Source organism: Ambystoma mexicanum, chromosome 9 (assembly GCF_040938575.1).
Source record: "Ambystoma mexicanum isolate Mex_15411 chromosome 9, UKY_AmexF1_1, whole genome shotgun sequence".
NCBI classification, from domain to species: Eukaryota; Metazoa; Chordata; class Amphibia; order Caudata; family Ambystomatidae; genus Ambystoma; species Ambystoma mexicanum.
The window spans coordinates 883007970-883028170 of NC_090931.1; positions in this window are offsets into that span (position 1 = coordinate 883007970).

The window sequence follows — 20201 nt, forward strand, 5'->3', positions numbered from 1 at the left end:
GCCTTGGGCCCTCTTCCTTTGCCTTCACAACACTGGTGTCATCTTTGACTCCACTCTCTCTTTCTTTTCTCACATCTCGGACGTCGCCAAGAAGTCCCACTACCAGCTGTTCCTCCTCGAAGGGACTGTTCCCTTTTTCACGTTTCCCCAGAAGCTCACTGTCTGCAGAGCCCTGGTTCTCTCTAGGCTGGACTACCGCAACAGCCTCTTTCTCAATCTGCCTTCCTCTACTATCCAGCCCCTGCAACTAATCCAGAACAGGACTGCAAGACTTATCCTTGGCCTCAAGCACAGGGATCGTATCTCTCCAGCCCTGAAATCTCTCCACTGGCTCCCAGTTGCTGAAAGTATCAAGTTCAAGACCCTTTGCATTGTCCACAAGGCTTTCTGGGCCCGGGGCCCGCACTACATCCAACGCTCTCTTCCAAAATATCTTCTTTCTCAAGCCCTTTGCTCAGCTCCTACGACTCTCTAAGGGTTAGATGCTTCTCCAGGAAGAGAATGCGGGGTAGATCTCTCTCCTCTACAGGTGCCTCCCCTGTAATAGCCTGTCTGCCCCTCTCAAGCTTTAGCAGACAACCTGAAGTTCTGGAAGCATCTCAAAACTTTCCTCTTCTCCTCTGCTTTCTTTCTCTCCCTCCCCTGCTGGCCTACCTGACCTACCTGTCTGCTGTACCGACTGGTTGCTTGGCTACCCTCAGAGTCTCACTGAGTCGAGATTCGTTCTTGATCAGTCACCCTTGCACTGCCTCTGGTCCTACCATGCACTTAGGGGCTGTAACTGTAACCCTACAGTCCCTTGTTCTCCTTGCACTACCCAGAGCTGTGCTGCCCTGACAGCACTTACTCAGAGCATTGCTGCCCTGTTTTTCCCCTCCCCTCTCCCTTGCACTTCCCCCGTCCCTTTCCCCTTGCGCTTCTCGTTATCGCACTTGCACAATCTGAATGACACAAGGCCTAGTAAGATCGTTTGTCTTGTCCTCCCTCTATCTTCCATCCCTTGTCTTGTGACGCCTAGAAACACTTGTGTGCAGATGCGTTATAAATGACTTATATCATATCATTTGATCAAAAAATATACAATGCCGCAGTAAGAAACGGCTGATTGGCAGCACCCAAATGGCAGTCTAGCCAGGTAATTCACTTAGCATGACTGCTTTATCATAAATGCCCCATTAAGAAAAAGTCATACCAAACTGAGGAATGACTAGACTGGCTGCACCAAAATGCCTCTCTAGCCACTAATACCACATATCATGCCTACTTAGCCTGAACCTTTGACAGCCATTATAATTTGTTGTATAATCCTGCCCCCCCCCCCACAGATCCCCTCTCCCTCCCACCCCAACCTCCAAAATCAGCTCCGTGGCCCAGAATTACCTCCACGTCCCTCTTCCTTGCCCAAGAGCTTACGGTTGAGGCTCCTTGCCTCATATGTAAGTAATGGGAAGATTACAGGTAGCTAAATGAAGCATTACCTCCATGTACCTCTACCCCATCCCAGTACTTGTGTATGAGGCAGAGTGCCTTTTACACAAGAACTGTCTCACACACACTGGCACGAGGAAGCACAGGGCTAGGAGTAATGCAGATTACCAATAAGTAATCTAGGCATTAAACACAAGTGTTGGTGCAACACCATTGAGTTGACTGGGATTCAGCACCCCCCATCCCCCTTTGAAATGTTGGGCTATGTTGACTAGACCTGGCTGACCTTCAGAGCAGTTGCCAGACAGAAAAGGACACAGATGTTAAACGGCACCTGGGTTTCTCTGTTAACAAGAACATACCAATTACTAAAATAAAGCAATTCACTGTTAGTACCTGTATTCAAATGCCAAATTTTTAGGCAATTGAAATTGTGATGTGGGTTTAATACTTGCATGCCAGGGGAGTGATTGGAAGGGTAGAGAGGGAACAGGAGACCACTCATTCTCACAGCAACATTGAAGCTGCACTAGAATAGTCTCATAAAAATGCATAAAGAAATTAGATGACCTAAACAAATAAGTTTGCCCCTCCCCCACCGCCCATGAAGTTGGCACCACTCCCAACATTTGAAGGGTTAGCCCCCGAAATGTAGGTTTTACTGCGCCCCTGAACGCAAGCACACACACCATTCACCATATACACACACGCACACCCAGCTATCTATACATTTAAGTGTGCATTCTTTCACCATACAGGCACACCCAGGCAGCCACCCATAAAATTACGTGTGCACCCTTTCACCATACAGGCACACACACCGAGGCATCCAACCATATATTTAAGTGTGCACCCTTTCACCATACACTCACACAGGCAGCCACCTATACATTTAAGTGTGCACCCTTTCACCATACAGGCACACCCAGGCAGCCACCCGTATATTAAAGTGTGCACCCTTTCACCATGCACTCGCACAGGCAGCCACCTATACATTTAAGTGTGAACCCTTTCAACATACACTCACACACGCACACATCATGGGGTTGAGGGGAGCCCTAACACTTAAAAAAGAAATTGGGCCTCATTACAACTATGCCGGACTGTAAACAATGGTGCCGGTAAGCTCACCGGCACCATTGTTTCCGGGCCGGCATATTACAGCTCTGCGTCCGGTTGCCGTCCTGGCCAGCAGGTCAGACCTGCTGGGCAGAACGGCACCCACCCGCATAGTTTTCACGGAAGCACCGGCACCGTTATTAACGGTGCCGGTGCTTCTGTGGTCCCCATTCCCATAGAGTCCGATAGGACTTTATGGAAATGGGGACTTACCATTTGCCGGCACCTGACTTCCCAGACCGCCGGGGTTGTAATCCCCCAGTGTTACCGGGAAGTCGGGCGCCAGTAAATCATTACAGGTCTGGCAGCAACCTGCTGGTAGCAATGGCAAGGTTGCCGCCAAACCCATAATGAGGCCCATTGTTTCTTTTTGAAGTCACTCTGACTTCATGAAGAAATTATTTCTGTTACAGAAATAATTTCTTTATAAATGCAGAGTGAATTCAAAAAGAAAAAAAAATATTAATTTATTTGCAAAAAAAAATATATATATTTTTTTCTGCAAGTGGGGGCCCCTCCCAGGACATGTGCTTGCGGGGCCCCCCGACCACAGGGGATGCGGGGGCCCCTGTTACGCCAGTGGACATGAGTATCCACAAACCATCAGTTGACTTTGCAAGCTCCGGAGGGTCAGTGATATTCTTGTCCGCTATGCTGGTGTAACTCCATCTCACATTGCTTAAGTATGCTCTCGCATGCAATACAATTAAACTTGCCCTCAAACATGTCAACCTTGTTACCTGTGTCCCACCCAGTCAGCTATTTCAGGGACTGATGTACAAAGGCCTTGAAGGTTTGACTCCTCTTTTTGGTGAGCTCTCTAAAGCTCTTGGTGTATTGTTTTGGGGTTTTGTAGAACTTCCTGAGGACTGCAGCCTTCATCTTTGAATAGATAGTCTTCTCTTCATGAGTCAACTGAATAATCATAACAGTTCCAAACATTGGTAGACGGCTCACAAGAGCTGCACCCCACAACTCCTCTTCCACCTGCTGGAGGTGGAAAGCTAACTCCAGTTTTTTTTAACCAGTCTAAAATGTCCTTCCCTTCCTCATACGTCTGGACTAAGTCCTTGAGGAGGTGGTGCCTAGACATTTCTTGGGAGCCACCACTGGAGACATTTCCCCCTTCACTAGAACCTTTGTTTACTTCCTTCTGGGGCTCAACGTCACATGGTACCTTTACTTCTTTTCTTCCAGAGCCACCCTCCTTTCTTTTAGAAGGTAGTGCCTGTCACTGTTGAGTGCCGCTAGGGTCTCTCATGGCCTGGCCAAGGTGCAGGATCTACTCAATGAGTGTGATTTGTGGGAGACTCACAAACCTTAGGACACCACCGTGCCCACCTGGTGGTAGAAATGATGGGAAGCGGTATCATTGTCGCTTTCCTCGCCCCCCCCCACCCCAGTGCCATGGGCAAAGGGGCTAGGGGATCCAGCTCACTGCTGGTCCTCTGAGTGCCCTAGCTTCCTCAAAAGCTTGGAGGCTTTTTAGCAGTTCAGCCTTCTTAACTTTACTGTCATGAGGAGGACCCCTCTCCCTCGACCGAGGTTGCGCAAAACACTTGCAGGTCTGCACCATGCTCATGTAGAGTGCCTGGGTTATAAAAATACCTTGGCAGTCAAAAATAAAGTTAACTGCACACTTTTATTTTGACTGGCATAGCTGTGGGCACAGTCTGTTTCAGATCCCACTGCTACCACCAGTGTGACAAAATGAATTTCTGCTCTTTCGGAGTATTAGAATGAGTAGGGGTAAAATGGCACACTCAGTCCGCACACTTCTACAAACCAAAACCCAACGCAATCATAAAGGTAAAACAGGGATAGTTAAGAGATATACCTCCTTTGCCTTTTGTGGCAACGTGGGCTGAGGGAAGGCTGTGCTCTCAAGAGGGGTGTGAGGGTGAACCAGTAGTGTCCCAAACAACACAGTAGCAGAGTTCAAAATAAGGAATATCTGATCTAGTTTCTAAAAAAATATATATACTTAAATTGAACACACCATCTACAATAGAACAAATAGAAAATACTGTACAAAAACCCACCCCAAAAGGAAAAAATGAGAAGAAGCGATACACTGAGGAAAGTAGCACTCTGAGTGTGATTCCAGGTGAGGTAGGTCAAATAGCACAGCGAGTAGAGCACTCGCTTTGACATCCGACCAGAGCCTGCTGATGCAGGTTCAAATCCCGACAGGGCCAATGTCAGCCTTTCATCCTTTAGAGGTTGATAAATGAGCACCACGCGCTGTGAGTAATAAGCAGCGCTCAGATGCCTGAGGGTTCATAACGGTATATAAATGCTAAGTTATTGTAGGTAGGCTACAGGCCATGAAATGGATATGCATTATCGAAAACACTGTGCAATTGTAACCTGACCAGTCTCTAGGGCACAATTGGACAGAGGGGGCATTTTGGGGTCAACAGTGTATGGATACAGTTCTTGGTGGGTTGATGGAGTCAGATCCAGTGTCAAACATTGATGCTAGTGGATCAAACTAATTTCGGAAATGTTGGATCGTGTAGGTCCAAGCAGCAAGAAGGTGTCGAGTAGGGGAAAATACAGTCACTCTGTGCAGTCGAACATGGGCTGTCAAACGATGCAGATGGGACAGTCAGAGGATCTCTTTGCAGTTGTGCCAGGCCTAGTAGTTCTTTAGCAGTTGGGAGGGGTCTCTGTGTGACCTTCCATGGGTCAAGTCAGTGGGTGACAGTCGTTGAAGTGCTGATCTTGGAGGCATCAATGTGCAGGCTGGTGAGATGGCTAATCGAGGACTAGCTGGGTTCAGCAATGGTTGTAACCTTTGATCAGAGTCGGTGTGACTCACCAGTGATTCGGAGTGGGACCCGGATTCGAGCAGTCAATTCGGGCCCAGCAGGTGACGGGCTCAGCTAGGGCACGATGCAGTGTTGAGTTGGTTCAAAGTGCAAGCAATTTTTCGGATTGGCAGAGGAGCACAAATGCCCTTTTGCCCAAGGTGCAGTGAACAGGGAGTGACTGGTTCGGTGTGGTAGAACAGAGACTTTCGGCTGGTCTGACACTCTGGCTGCTGTGAGGCCAGCGAGGGAGACTCGAGGACAGGATGGTTCTGTTCAGGGTCTGCTCTCACAGTGTTTAGAAGATCCCTGTGCTATGGTAGGTCCTGGTCCACAGCAAAGTTCACTCCTGATTTGCCCTGGGAGTGACTTTGTTGGGAGACCCCTTCTTTTAAAGGTACAAGTCCCCAGGTGATTGGACTAAATCTGGCCTTTCTTAGGAGTTCCATCCATGCTCTTGAATGGAGGGGACTTTGCCCTTCTGATGTCACACCCAACGTTTTTTTCTTCAGAGGAAGTGGAGAGGACCGGAAGGCGAAAGAGACAGAAAGAAACAAGATGGTGGAAGTCTCCTTCCCTTCATTAGAGCACTCCTACCTACTCTCCTCCCGCCCACTTATCTTCCCACTAAGAGCAAAGGCCTTTAGAGATGCAGCACCCTGGTGTGAGGATACTCCTTTTGAATGCGTGTGCTCCTTTGATGCCTGGGCCTAGGACAGCTGCCTGCTGTGTGGTTGTCTCTTGCCCTCACAAACAGATCATAAAAGAAGCCCGGTCCTACAGGTTCCTGTACTGCCATTTGTCAGTCTCCATCTGGCTGACCATAAAATACATTACCGGACCACAGCAGAGTTGACTCACAGGGGCTGACACATGTGCAATGTCCATTGGGATGTGACGGCCATGATCATAAGTAGTACCGTGCACCATGCCTAAACTCAGGCATAGCTTTATTTAGGGCCTCATCACGAGTCTGGTGGTAACCCTTAAATGCTATGGTAGCTCTATTACCGCCGCATTTAAGGGTCTGCCAGATCATGGTCTTGGCGGATTTCCCCTCAGCTCTGAACTGGGGGATAATCTGTGGCAAAATTGCCGATTTTCGGTGCTATTACTGCTGGCGGGAAATCCGCCGGCGGTAAAAGCGTGAATTTTCCTCATTGGACCCAATGGGGCATGAGGAATTCTCGAATGGGCCCAAAGGGGAATGGTCACTAACCGTTCCGCCGAACCCGTGATCTGGCGCTAATAGTGCCGGGGGGTTTGGCAGTAGGGCTAATAGCGCCGGTGGTAATACCGCTGGCGTTACCGCCCAACTCGTGATGAGGCCCTTAGAGTTTATCCTGCCATCTGCATGGGTTAATTATGATCATCATAGTTTTGGTTTAGGGGGAGGTAGATCTTAAATGCCACCTCTGTGCAGCAGAGACTTGGCTGTTGATGCAGCTGCCAGTGGGCATTGTGTGAGCTTTGAACATGCTCTACCCCACGAGTAGAGCAGGTGCTGTGGATCAGGCTACTGATACAGCTGCCACAAGTACACTATGCTTTTGATATGGAGTTGACGAAAAGTTGAATATGGTTAGCAGATTGCCCTTTTGGAGATGGAATTACCTGCATAATTTTATGTATTAATACAAATCAAAAAAGCCAGGGCTTTCACGCCCCTGCCAGATGGCAATTCCTCACAGCTACCTTTTATACGTTGAAGCATATACGGTTGTTTTGATGGCAATGTGGTAAATTAATTTGTTAATTTGTGTTAGGTCACTTTGGGGATGGGGGGGGAATAGATACATATATGTGGAGGAGTAGAGGGTATAGAAGGATGGGAAATGACAGGGGTGGGCGTATCAGGGGAATGTGGGGTGGACCCCATCAAAAGAGAAAATGACACGAAGTAACATACAACTGCCATTTTCTCCGATGAAACCACATAGAGCCTGGTAAAGCAGTGTAATGGCCATTGGGTGTCTTTGGAGAGGTATGCTTCACCTGCAAGGAATGCATGTCCACCCCGAACTGCATAATCAGTTCATTCATGCAGAGCCTCATGATCAGATGAGACATGATAAAATAAGCTTATATCAGATCATCATCTAGAGTTCCTGATCAACCAAAAGAAATCTCACTTGTCCCCTTGTCAAGGTCTATTTTCCATCGGGCCGGATTGAGTAGCCACCTGGGGAAAGTGTTCCTCCCCAAACTGAAATAATGTCTACACAAACTATTCGGCCAACTAGAAGCATCAGTCACTGTTTTTCTCTGTCCATGTCCAAGGTGTTGCATGACACTGAACTTGAACCAAATCCTACAACACTGGAAACCAGAATAGTGATTGTCTCTTACTGCTACAGCAGGAATTCAGGAGCAGAGGCAGTGTGTATTCATCCCAGGCAATCTAGAGGAAGGAATCACAACATGAAAACGGTCTCCTGAAGTGATGAACTTGGATGCACGTGAAATTGGTTGAGCTGCCACAAGGGGAAGGATGAACATTCAAGATCAATGACTGGAGGAAGACCTGGAGCACTCATCAAACCGGAAATAACCTCAAGCAACAGTCCTCTTTCTAACTGCACTAATAATCTAGTTACATTGGCACTAGGTTCTCGTCAGAGCTGAGAAGATGTTGGTAATTATGCACTCCAACAGCCAAGCTGGCAAGAAAATATAATCACTTTCTGTGGAGATTCAAAGGGCTGAGGAACATCGAATTGGTATCATAGCTGTTCACATTTCAGGCGCCTTCAACATGATCCCATCCTCTGTGGAGTACTGCCAGTCCAGGCAGACTTTTCACAGGTGTGTAGGACATTTGGCACCCTGATGATGAACCTCTTCACCACAAAAGTGAAGTCAAAGACCGCTGTGTACTGCTCTCAGCCTTCAGACTCTTTGCAGGGGCAACCATTTTTCTGTCAATTGCTTGGTCAAAAAGCCCTGTTTTCTGCTTTTCCTCCATTTCCCCAGATTTTTCAGGTCCTTCAGAAAGCCGGGGAGAAGGCAGAATTAATCCTGTCAGTTGCATATTTGATAGTGTTGCTAAGTCTGCTTATTATCAGCGACATTCTGCTTGTTTTGGCCAATGTTGCTAATAGTTTTTACAGGTCACTTGTTTTTTTCCCCTGGCTTCTTCCAGCCCTGTTTCATTTGCGTTCCTGCTGATTCAGGCCACCTGACGGATGAATGATTGACTGCCGTCTTCTGTCTGATTGGTTCAGAAGCTGAATAACAGCTTTAATCAGAGATAGGATCTGGCAGCCAATCAGATGTAGCAAACTCCCACACCCAAAGGACACCCCCAGCTCCCCCTCCCAAAGTTTGGGCTTGTTTATTGGGCTTATTTTGGTGGTGGAAGTCCCAAGGTACATTGCACGTATTATTTTGCTTCTGACCTGGCAACACTGAGGAGGCGCGAGATAGTGTGTGGCAGCATTGATATAGAGCCCAATCCCTTCCCTGTTGTCCTTCCTGAGAATGTCGTGGTATGCCTTCTTTGGCCTCTCACCCGGGTGACTAAGAGGGGTGGTTTGTAGAATGTAAGTTTCGTTGAGAAAGCAGATACTGCAGTGCAAACACGAGAAGGTTGTTCACAAGCAATACATAATCTCACCACAAGCTGTCATTTAAAAAAAGGTGTTAGGGAAATAATTGTAAGGTGACTATTTGTGAGCCTCTTCTTATATTGATTTTTCTTCTGGATGACAGCCTCCTCAACTCTCTGAGTACGGTGGGCCTCAATCAAAGCCTTCGGCCCCCGGAGGGCAGCTTGTCTCTGTTGGAAAGTATTTGTAAGGGTTCTGGATGGAACAGGCACGCCCCATATAGTGAGGCATGCGATGTGGGAGGAGGCCCTGTGCAAAGGGATCACAATGTTTAATCCAGTCAGATAATAGGTTAGCTGGAAGTAACCCAACTGGGAGCCAGAGGGCTTCATATAGTGCACACATTTTCTAATGTCTTGATCAGATAAAAGAGCACCTGCGCTAAATTCTGAGTGCAGGTCTCCAGTATAATTTGGCATTGGCGTTATACATTTCTCACTGATAATCTATTCAACACACTAAATTCTTTTTATAAACGCAGTACATGCCCATGTGGTGAGAATGATGGCTGGTGATATCTTGTTTGCTTAATATTGGTTTCAGAGCATGAATTACCCGTGGATATATTTTTAGATCGACCTCCAAGTGTGTCTTTCTTCATTTCCTTTATAATGCTCTATCTTGATGTTGGAGCCCTTGTGTTGGATGAGGGAGCAGGGACTACTGTGGTTCTTGAGCCTGCGTACAGTTCTGAATTCATTTGCAGCAAGGATGTCAAGAGCGGTCTTGTCTTTCTAATTAAGTGGGCTAATATATCTGTGGGGGAATCCTAGCTATATCCAACCACAGTAACAGGGCTGAACGTGCTTAGAGTCACCGTTTGACATTTTCATCAACATTTGCCCATTGAAATAAATCAGCACATGATTTGTCAATGAAACAAAGGTTATCGTAAGGTTGCTCATGGTAAGGATACATTGAGTACTAAGTTCAAACTGTGCTCTACTAAGCACTGGCTCTGCTTAATGGGTCGTACCTCCATCTATCCACTGTCAGAAACGTACTGTCGTCCTGATAGCATTATAAAATACATCATGGTGTGCATGGTACACGTAAACTCAGATTCAAATCACACATGCTCTTTGCTCTGACAAAATGCATTTTAGCCCAGTATGAATTTTATTATTGCAAAGAAGATCCATGTTTTTGTTCTGGCCATTAAAGATTCAAACAGGGGACTGCAACCTTTGGTTGTCCCAATGTGTTGAACTACAGCCTCCACAATCCCTAGCCAGCATAGTCAAAGGGGAGGAATCATGGGGGTTGTAGTCCGAAACCTCTGGAGAGCTTCTGCTTGCAGACCCCTACATTATGCAACACGTCATGGATTACGTCATGGATATGTAATGCCTTTTTAATTGCAGCCCTCAAATTTGATGAGGCCAAAGAAAAGCATGACCAGCCTGCCTCATTACATTCAGGACTCCTTGTGAGGCACGCACTGAAGCGGAAAATATGTTTGCATTTGTATAACTTGCAACAACCTACTTCAGGAATTAAATTACCCATTGAACACATATCCAGCCACTTTAAAACTGAAATTTGTACATCACCTATACTGCTGGACTTCTTTCTAAGACTAAGAGGAAACGTAGCTAAACACTGTGTGGACTCATGTTCACAACCAGTGCCCTGTCTTCAATAAATCCGACATTCACAGATTCATACGCCCTGAGGACGGCCCGTTTAGGGTTGAAACACGTGTTGGCGTTTTCTGAGATATAAACTTTCTGTTACGTTTTGGCGCTCTTTGTGATATAAACCCTTTGTTACAATTAGGCGTCTCTTGAGATATAAACTTTCTGTTACATTTTGTCGCTTTTGTGATATAAACCCTTTGCTTCAACTTCCCAAGCATGGTGACTCCCTCGAGGCCAATTAACATTGTGGACTTTTCCTTTGCAACTTTGTAAGAATTTGTATAACTTCAAAGGTTGTAATTTGTATACGGTTTCTGCATCTTCTGTTTTCATAGTCCTTGTGCAACCACCCTGTGGTGAAGTTTATATTTTATTTTTTAAAACCAAAGTGTCTAATAACAAAATGTACAACCAAAAGTGGCTGTGTTAGAGTGCTTTCATATTACCCTATGCCAATTGTGTTCCTCTATTTGACCAGTTGATTGAGATAGGTGGGCAGCGCAGACAGTGAAGACTTCTCTGTATCTGTCACCATTACATTCAGGAGATGCTCGTCCAATCCTGTTGTCTTCTTTGTATTCTGTGACTTGTAGTCCTGGATTTCCCTATAAATCCATGACTACAAATCCCACAGTGCAAAGGAAAAACAGGACTAAGCTAGCATCTGCTGAATGGAATGGGTATGTTGCTGCACACTTGCAAAAACGGACACTGAATGAATAAGTTGTGTTATGTTAATCTGCTTTTTATACTTTGCCAAATCACCACAGTAAAGATTGGGGCGGGGTAGCATGTCAGAAATGCAAATTTGCCATGTTCCTAGCTCCCTAAACAATGAGCAAACTTTAAATTGTTCCCCCTTTATGTTACACATTTTCATGCTGTTCCCCATCACCACCGAGCAGGTTCAGAGCACATATGCTTGTCCTTTCATGCACAACCTTTAAGGACACTGAGCACTGTCTTCGGTGCAGCAATGATCTGGATTTTAGGCATTCCACAGTGCCATGGCGAGCCTGGACAGGTTGAAATCATGCCCCATAAACCAGGAGGGGAAACGTTCTTCTGCTCACTCCTCTAGGCCACGAACAGCCAGGACTGTCCAGTTTGCTGCTGGGAAATATGGGCATTTTTAAAAGAGGCTGGGTTTTTTTGTGCCATGGTTCCTCTGAGGGCAAAGCCCTGGACTGGTTTTCAAGAAGTTCATGCGGCCTGCCATGAACATTATGGAGATGGTTATAGTGGTATGTGAGGCAGGATTTCTCTTAGATTGAGGCTGGGCTCTTCTGGAAATGTCCAGTCCTGTATAGTCTTCTCGACCTGGACTGCAGTTATTTGTACTACCAATAGAGGGCAGCATGCAAGTCTTAGGTGAGTACAGGGGCGTAGAGTCTGCTAAACCAGATTACATTTCCAGTTTTACTTTGAGTGTGATTTCTCTCTGTCATAAATGGAGTGCCGCTCCTCCGTTTTCATTTATTTGGACATTGTGTTGCCTGTCACCTTATGGCTGCTTCAAATCTTTTGAACATTAGTCCTTGTTGCAAAGTTATGTAAGGAAAGATTACATCATCTAATCTGACGTAAACATCGAAATAGCTTGTGTATCAGAGACCGGCAACATGTCCCAAAAATCGATTAAAAAGAAGGGGTTAAAGCATACCTAGAATTGCAAATGACAAACAAGCAAAGTTCCCTTAAAAACAAAAACAAAAAATGAAATTTGGTTGCAAGTTTGAAATTAGGAAGGGAGAATTAAAAAAGGAAAAATCACAAGAGGAGAGTACTGTTAAGTTGGCGGGGAAAGAGGTAGGCAGGGTGTGGAAGCCCAAACTATGGTTGACGCTGGGGCGTGTGTGTGTTCACATATGTGTGTGCGCGCAGGTGTCCGTGTGTATGTGTGCTTGGATATGTGTGTGCGATTAGGTATGGGGACCCACCTAAAAGCAGAACAAACGTGTAAAACAAAAGCATAGACTCAAATTAACATACATTTAGATTTTGCGTGACATGTTCCTGCAGCCTAAAAACACAACATGCCGTAGCATAAATGTACCCAGTGTAGCCTGCAATCCTAGGAGAGGATAGCATTTTAAAAACAGGCAGCCACCTAGCAAAAACATGCCATAGCTTAGCATAACAAATGATAATCACACCCATTATTATGCCTTTGGGTCCTTTCTCCCTGAAATGAGCTCCCAGGAACCACAGATTGCTGGGAGCCAATCAAACATTAGTGTCTGGCGCATGGTCCAGATTCTAATGTATGCAAGGGGGCTGATCAGCACATCTTTTGGGTTGCTACCCAGCCACCCTGAAATGCACAGGTCACCTTTGAAAATAACGTAATGTGCACATACAACGAGAGAAAGTGAAGATATGTGCTTCCCCGCTTTGGCCGCATCGCACTGGAACTCTTTACCCTCTCACCTTATGATGATTGAATCTCACACAGCCTTCTGCAAAGCAATTAAAACCAGCTAATGTGTATGTTTATTATCCTTACTCATGCTCTCATACCTACAGTTGACCTATGTGGCCGGATGTTAGCTCCAGTGTTGAAACTTACCTGCAAGTGCTTTGTATACTAATGTTTGTAACTACCTTTGTATGAATTCATCCAACCATCGTTAATATGCAACTAAGAATCTTACTGTGGGCTGCTTTCAAGAAACCCTGAATCAAGCCTACCTACAATCTCGTGTAACAGCGCCTCGATGCCTCTAGGCTTGTAGAGCGCTCTACAAATCCAAAAAATAAAATAGAAATGTGTATCCAGTTACACCAATTTGGTTTGTGGTGTGCAGTTTGCCTTGCCCTACCATCCATTTACTCCAGAGGGCAGTGTTAGATACATTTTCAAGAAAAACATTTGTCTCTTATAGCAATTTATTTCCACCTCTCCTAGAGCTGCTTAAGGGCTGAGAAGGGAACGTCGGTCGGTGTAGTACTGGAAATGTATTAGCGGTGGTGCAGCGTGGGGGCTTCAGAGCTGATATGGTGTTAGAGGCGGGAGGAGGGGTAGGGCTTCAGCATGAAAGAAAGGACTAATGATAATAGTGTTTGATTTATACAGCTCTTACAATTCTAGTACATGCGGTTTTGTAGCTCTGTAAATGGCAATTTCATCATGGGCACAAGTGAAGGGTCCTAATAGTATTTTTAGAGAGCGCACACCTTCCCGTTTCACAGGAGCTAGAACACAGCACCTAGATTTACTCTCACTAGAGCCTCTGTGGGACCCCGGGGGCATATTGCAGACATATTTTAAAAGCTTAAATCTGAAGTAAGACGAGCCAATGAAAAACGCTGAAGATGTGTTTGTTCTTTCCCCTTATTCTTTTAGGGTACACTGTACTGTTCTAACCCCAGTCCTAGCAAATTTGGGCAAAGGGATTTTGGACACTGTCCATGGAGCTGCATGAAGTCCCCATGGGGACTTTTGAGAGGAGGCCAGACGTGGAAGACATGAGTAAAATAGAAACATTTTGTATTGGTGCCGGGTCATCTGCGTCAAAGGGCATAGAAAGAAAGAGAAGGCAGAACGGAGAATCGATGCAGAATCCAAAAGGAGAGTACAGCGGCAAGCACAGAAAGAGAGAGAAGACACGAGAGACACGATACAGAATACATGATGGGCGTAGCGAGACATGCACAGAAAGAAAGAGAACGAAAAAAAGACCACACCCAGTAGTGCATGGTGAACGTCTGCATGCTACTACAATGTTTTTTTTATCTCACTGCCTCTTGTGAGGTCAGTATAGCCTACATTGACACTTTACGTGACTGGTCTACTGATAAAGAAGTGCAGTACTATACATGCTCATGGAAAATGATGTATTACCATGATACTGTGTTTAAAAATAATATTTATATATATATATATATATCTATATATATATATATATATATATATCTTATTTTCAGCTGTCGTTTCCGCAGTTGGTGGAGGAGCACTCCAAAGTCCCAAAACAGAGATCAGGAAACCAAATCCACAATACTTCTGCTTTATTTAAGTTTAAAAAGTTCCATAGACTATGTTGCACATCCTCATGGCATATAGAAAAGGTTTTCACAAACCACTCACATTGTGGTCCTCCCAAAATAACTGGCGCATGATAGATGGAGTCTACGCGTTTCGCGGTCCACTGTTCAAGTGTATAGTGCGGATGAGTGTATAGAGCGGATGAGTGTATAGAGCGGATAGAGTGGACGAATGGATAGAGTGGATGAGTGGATAAGTGTTCAGTGAGGATGAGTGCTCAGAACGGATGAAGGTATAGAACAGATGAGTGCAGAGAGGGATATATAGAACAAGATATTGCTGGAGAATGCGTGTAGAGCACGAGTGCTGAAAGCGGATGAGGGGGCGAGTGCGTAGTGGGGGCGAGTGCGTAGAGGGGATGAGAGCGTAAAACAGGTGAATGCATAGTACATGTAAGGGCATAAAACAGATGAATACTGGAGTGAACGAGTGCCAGAGTGAACGGACGTGTTGCGTAGAGCGGACGAGATCGTGGAACGAACAAGCACAGATTGCATCCAATACTGATGAGTGCGTAGAATAGATGAATACGTAGAGCTGCCGAATGCGTAGAGCATGGGGCAGACAGGAGTGCATGTGTGGGATAGACAGGAGTGCATGCATGGCGCAGACAAAAATGCATGCTTGGGGCACACAAGAGTACATCCGTGGGGCAGACAAAAGTACATGCATGGGGCCGACCCGAGTACGCATGCGGACTGGAGCACGCAGAGCGGACCCAAGCACGAGCCGGAATGCATATGTACGTGGCACAGACCGGGTGTATGGAGCAGACTGGGATGCATGGAGTGGATAGGAGTGCATGGAACGGACTGGAGCGCATAGAATTGCGTGACGTATATAGTATGGTTTAGAATGCAGAGAACATTGGAAAGAGCATATAACCCATCATATCACACCACCAGGCTTACTCTCTACTTTACATCACCACTCAACTAGAACACAGAGATACTATGACACCATTCGGTATAACTGTTCTCATACCAACATCCGCCGCTCACTCCACATCACTCTAAGTAATCACTGCTGGTTACACACCCCCCAGCCAGGCGTTCTCCTCAGGCATAACGCAGCCATATCCGGCCTGGATAAACCCGTCCGGAACGAACACATACTCCTGATCTCTCAACCACCACACCTACCGCTAAAAAGCAGCTATTACACAGATTCTGCACAAGCTGCGCACATACCCGGTGCTCACACGCACCTTTTTTACTCTCTCTACTGATCTGAACTTCAGTTTCCAAGGGCGTTCAACCTACCAGCGCCTTCAGACCATACCAATGGTATATAAGGCGCTATATAAATGCAAAATAACAATAACAATAAGAATAACAATAACAACTAGTGATCCCACCCCTATTGTGGGTTTAAAATATCCCATGTGAAATGTGATAGACATAGAGAGAGGACTTCCTTATTTCTCTGTTGGAAAACCGTATCGGCCATTTTAGAAAGGGTCTGTTGTGTACGGTGGGTTTATTAGACCCATGTTGCTACCTGGTATTCCGTGTAGAAACCCTTCTATTTTTTGGATCTCATATATTGGACTTCCATTTAATAATGGTATCAGTGATATGCATACGATCTATGTGCAAATAATGTTAGTGAACTGCTATTTTGCAATATTCAATTGCATATTGCATATTGCTTACAGCATTATTGTAAAGTGCATAATGTTCGCAGCATAATTGTAAAATGCATAGTGCACATAATACTTGATCCAAATTGATCATAATACAGTATTAGTTTACAATATTGGAATGCATATAGCATATTTACTCGTAGCGTCACTGTTGTAAAGTGCATAATGTTAGCAGCATCATTGTAAAGTGCATAGTACGCATAATGCTTAATCTTAAAATATCCTGCACAAGACCTGCCATAATATATATGCATTTTCTTTCATATATATATATATATATATATATATATATATATATATATATATATATATATATATATATATATTTATATAACTTCAAGAATTCATTCTAACTCATTCCTTTTGTTCATTCACCCTTTTGTCATTTTGTTCATTCACACAACAAATTGTCAAAAAGTTATAAAGTGCAACTAGAATGGAACAAAACTGTATGAACATTCATACTTGTATTCGTTTACATTCCACATTATTATTCGAAAGTCTCTGGGTCTTGATGTTAATGAGCACTCTATGTAAGTTTACATAAACATATGGATATTTTGCCTTTGAAAGTGCCAGATCATTCACCACTTTATTGACTGGTCTAGAGACACATTTATCATATTGTCCATGTTATGCTAAAGTGCTCCGTGCCCCTCTAATATACAATGGCTACTAGCGAAAACCATATAGCAGTATTCCAAGGCTACATCCAGAATGGAACAAGTCTCAACGTCTAGACGAGCACTAGTTTTGACGCGGGCTGCAGCTTCTTCAGTGTGAAATATTCATTGGTGCTGAAAATGAGAAGGCCGTGAGAGAGACACGACACAGAATAAATTATGAGAGTAGAGAGGCATGCATATAAAGAAAGAGAAGGCATTCAGAGAGACACGATACAGAATGCGTGACGAGAGTACGGAGGCATGCATAGAAAGAAAGAGAAGGCGTGAGAGAGACACGATACAGAATGTCTGATGAAAGTAGAGAGGCATGCATAGAAAGAAAGAGAAGGCATGATAGAGGCACGATACAGAATGTATTATGAGAGTAGAGAGGCATGCATAGAAACAAAGAGAAGGCATGATAGAGGCACGATACAGAATGTATAATGAGAGTAGAGAGGCATGCATAGAAAGAAAGAGAAGGCATGATAGAGGCACGATACAGAATGTATAATGAGAGTAGAGAGGCATGCGTAGAAAGAAAGAGAAGGCATGAAAGTGGCACAATACAGAATGTATAATGAGAGTAGAGAGGCATGCATAGAAAGAAAGAGAAGGCATGGTAGAGGCACAATACAGAATGCATTATGAGAGTAGAGAGGTATGCATCGAAAGATAGAGAAGGCATTCAGAGAGACACGATACAGTATGCCTGATGAAAGTAGAGAGGCATGCATAGAAAGAAAGAGAAGGCATGTGAGAGACATGTTAGAGAATGCATGTTGAGAGTTGCGGGGCATGCATAGAAAGAAAGAGAAGGCATGAGAAGGGCAGATACAGAATAAATGATGAGAGTAGAGAGGCATGCATAGAAAGAAAGAGAAGGCATGATAGAGACATGATACCGAATGCATGTTGAGAGTCGAGGGGCAGGCATAGAAAGAAAGAGAAGGCATGAGAAGGACATGATACCAAATGTATGTTGAGAGTAGAGAGGCATACATAGAAAGAAAGAGAAGGCATGATAGAGACATGATACCGAATGCATGTTGAGAGTCGAGGGGCATGCATAGAAAGAAAGAGAATGCGTGAGAGAGACCGATGCAGAATCTCTGATGAAAGTAGAGAGGCATGCATAGAAAGAAAGAGAAGGCATGCAAGAGACGTGTTAGAGAATGCATGGTGAGAGTCGAGGGGCATGCATAGAAAGAAAGAGAAGGCATGAGAGGGACACAATACAGAATAAATGATGAGAGTAGTGAGGCATGCATAGAAAGAAAGAGAAGGCAAGTGAGAGACAAGAGACAGAATGCCAGATGAGAATAGAGAGGCATGCATAGAAAGAATGTGATGACATGAGAAAGACACGATTCAGAATGCACGATGTAGTAGAGAGTCATGCATAGAAAGAAAGAGAAGGCATGTGAGAGACATTATAGAGCATGCATGTTGAGAGTAGAGGGGCATGCATAGAAAGCAAGAGAAGGCATGAGAGAGAGACAATGCAGAATGCTCAATGAGAGTAGCGAGGGATGGATAGAAAGAAGGAGAAGGCATGAGAGAATCAAGATACAGAATGCACAATGAGAGTAGCGAGGGATGGATAGAAAGAAGGAGAAGGCATGAGAGAGGCACGATGCAGAATGCACAATGAGAGTAGTGAGGGATGGATAGAAAGAAGGAGAAGGCATGAGAGAATCAAGATGCAGAATGCACAATGAGAGTAGCGAGGGATGGATAGAAAGAAGGAGAAGGCATGAGAGAGACATAATACGGATTCCACAATGAGAGTAGAGAGGCAAGCACAGAAGAAAACGAAGGCATGAGAGAGAAATGAAACATAATGCATAAGGAGAGTAGAGAGACATGCACAGAAGAAAGAGCAGGCAGGAGAGAGACACGATATAGAATGCATGATGAGAGTATAGCAGCATGCTTAGAAAGAATGGGAAGGCATGATAGAGACATGATACAGAATGTATGATGAGAGTAGAGAGACATGCATAGAAAAAAGAAAAAGCAATAGAGAAACAAGATACAGAATGCACAATGAGAGTAGCAAGGCATTCATAGAAAGAAAGGGAAGGCATGAGAGAGACATGGCACAGAATGTCAGATGAGAGTAGAGAGGCATGCACAGAAGAAAGAGAAGGTATGAGAGAGACACAACACAGTATACATAATGAGAGTAGAGAGGCATGCATAGAAAGAAAGAGAAGACATGATAGAGGCACGATACAGAATGTATTATGAGAGTAGAGAGGTATGCATCGAAAGATAGAGAAGGCATTCAGAGAGGCACAATACATAATGTCTGATGAAAGTATAGAGGCACGCATAGAAAGAATGAGAAGGCATGATAGAGACATGATACAGAATGTATGATGAGAGTAGTGAGACAAGCATAGAAAAAAAGAGAAAGCAATAGAGAAACAAGATACAGAATGCACAATGAGAGTAGCAAGGCATATGCATAGAAAGAAAGGGAAGGCATGAGAGAGACATGGCACAGAATGTCAGATGAGAGTACGGAGGCATGCACAGAAAGAAAGAGAAGGCGTGAGAGAGACACGAAACAGAATGTCTGATGAAAGTAAAGAGACATGCATAGAAAGAAAGAGAAGGCATGATAGAGCCACAACACAGAATTTATTATGAGAGTAGAGAGGTATGCATCGAAAGATAGAGAAGGCATTCAGAGAGACACGATACAGAATGTTTGATGAAAGTAGAGAGGCATGCATAGAAAGAAAGAGAAGGCATGTGAGAGACATGTTAGAGAATGCAAGTTGAGAGTCGAGGGGCACGCATAGAAAGAAAGAGAAGGCATGAGAGGGACATAATACAGAATAAATGATGAGAGTAGAGAGGCATGCATAGAAAGAAAGAGAAGGCATGATAGAGACATGATACCAAATGTATATTGAGAGTAGAGAGGCATGCATAGAAAGAAAGAGAAGGCATGATAGAGACATGATACCGAATGCATGTTGAGAGTCAAGGGGCATGCATAGAAAGAAAGAGAATGCATGAGAGACACGTAAAAGAATGTCTGATGAAATTAGAGAGGCATGCATAGAAAGAAAGAGAAGGCATGTTAGATAATGCATGTTGAGAGTCGAGGGACATGCATAGAAAGAAAGAGAAGGCATGAGAGGGACACAATACAGAATAAATGATGAGAGTAGTGAGGCATGCATAGAACGAAAGAGAAGGCATGTGAGAGAGAAGAGACAGA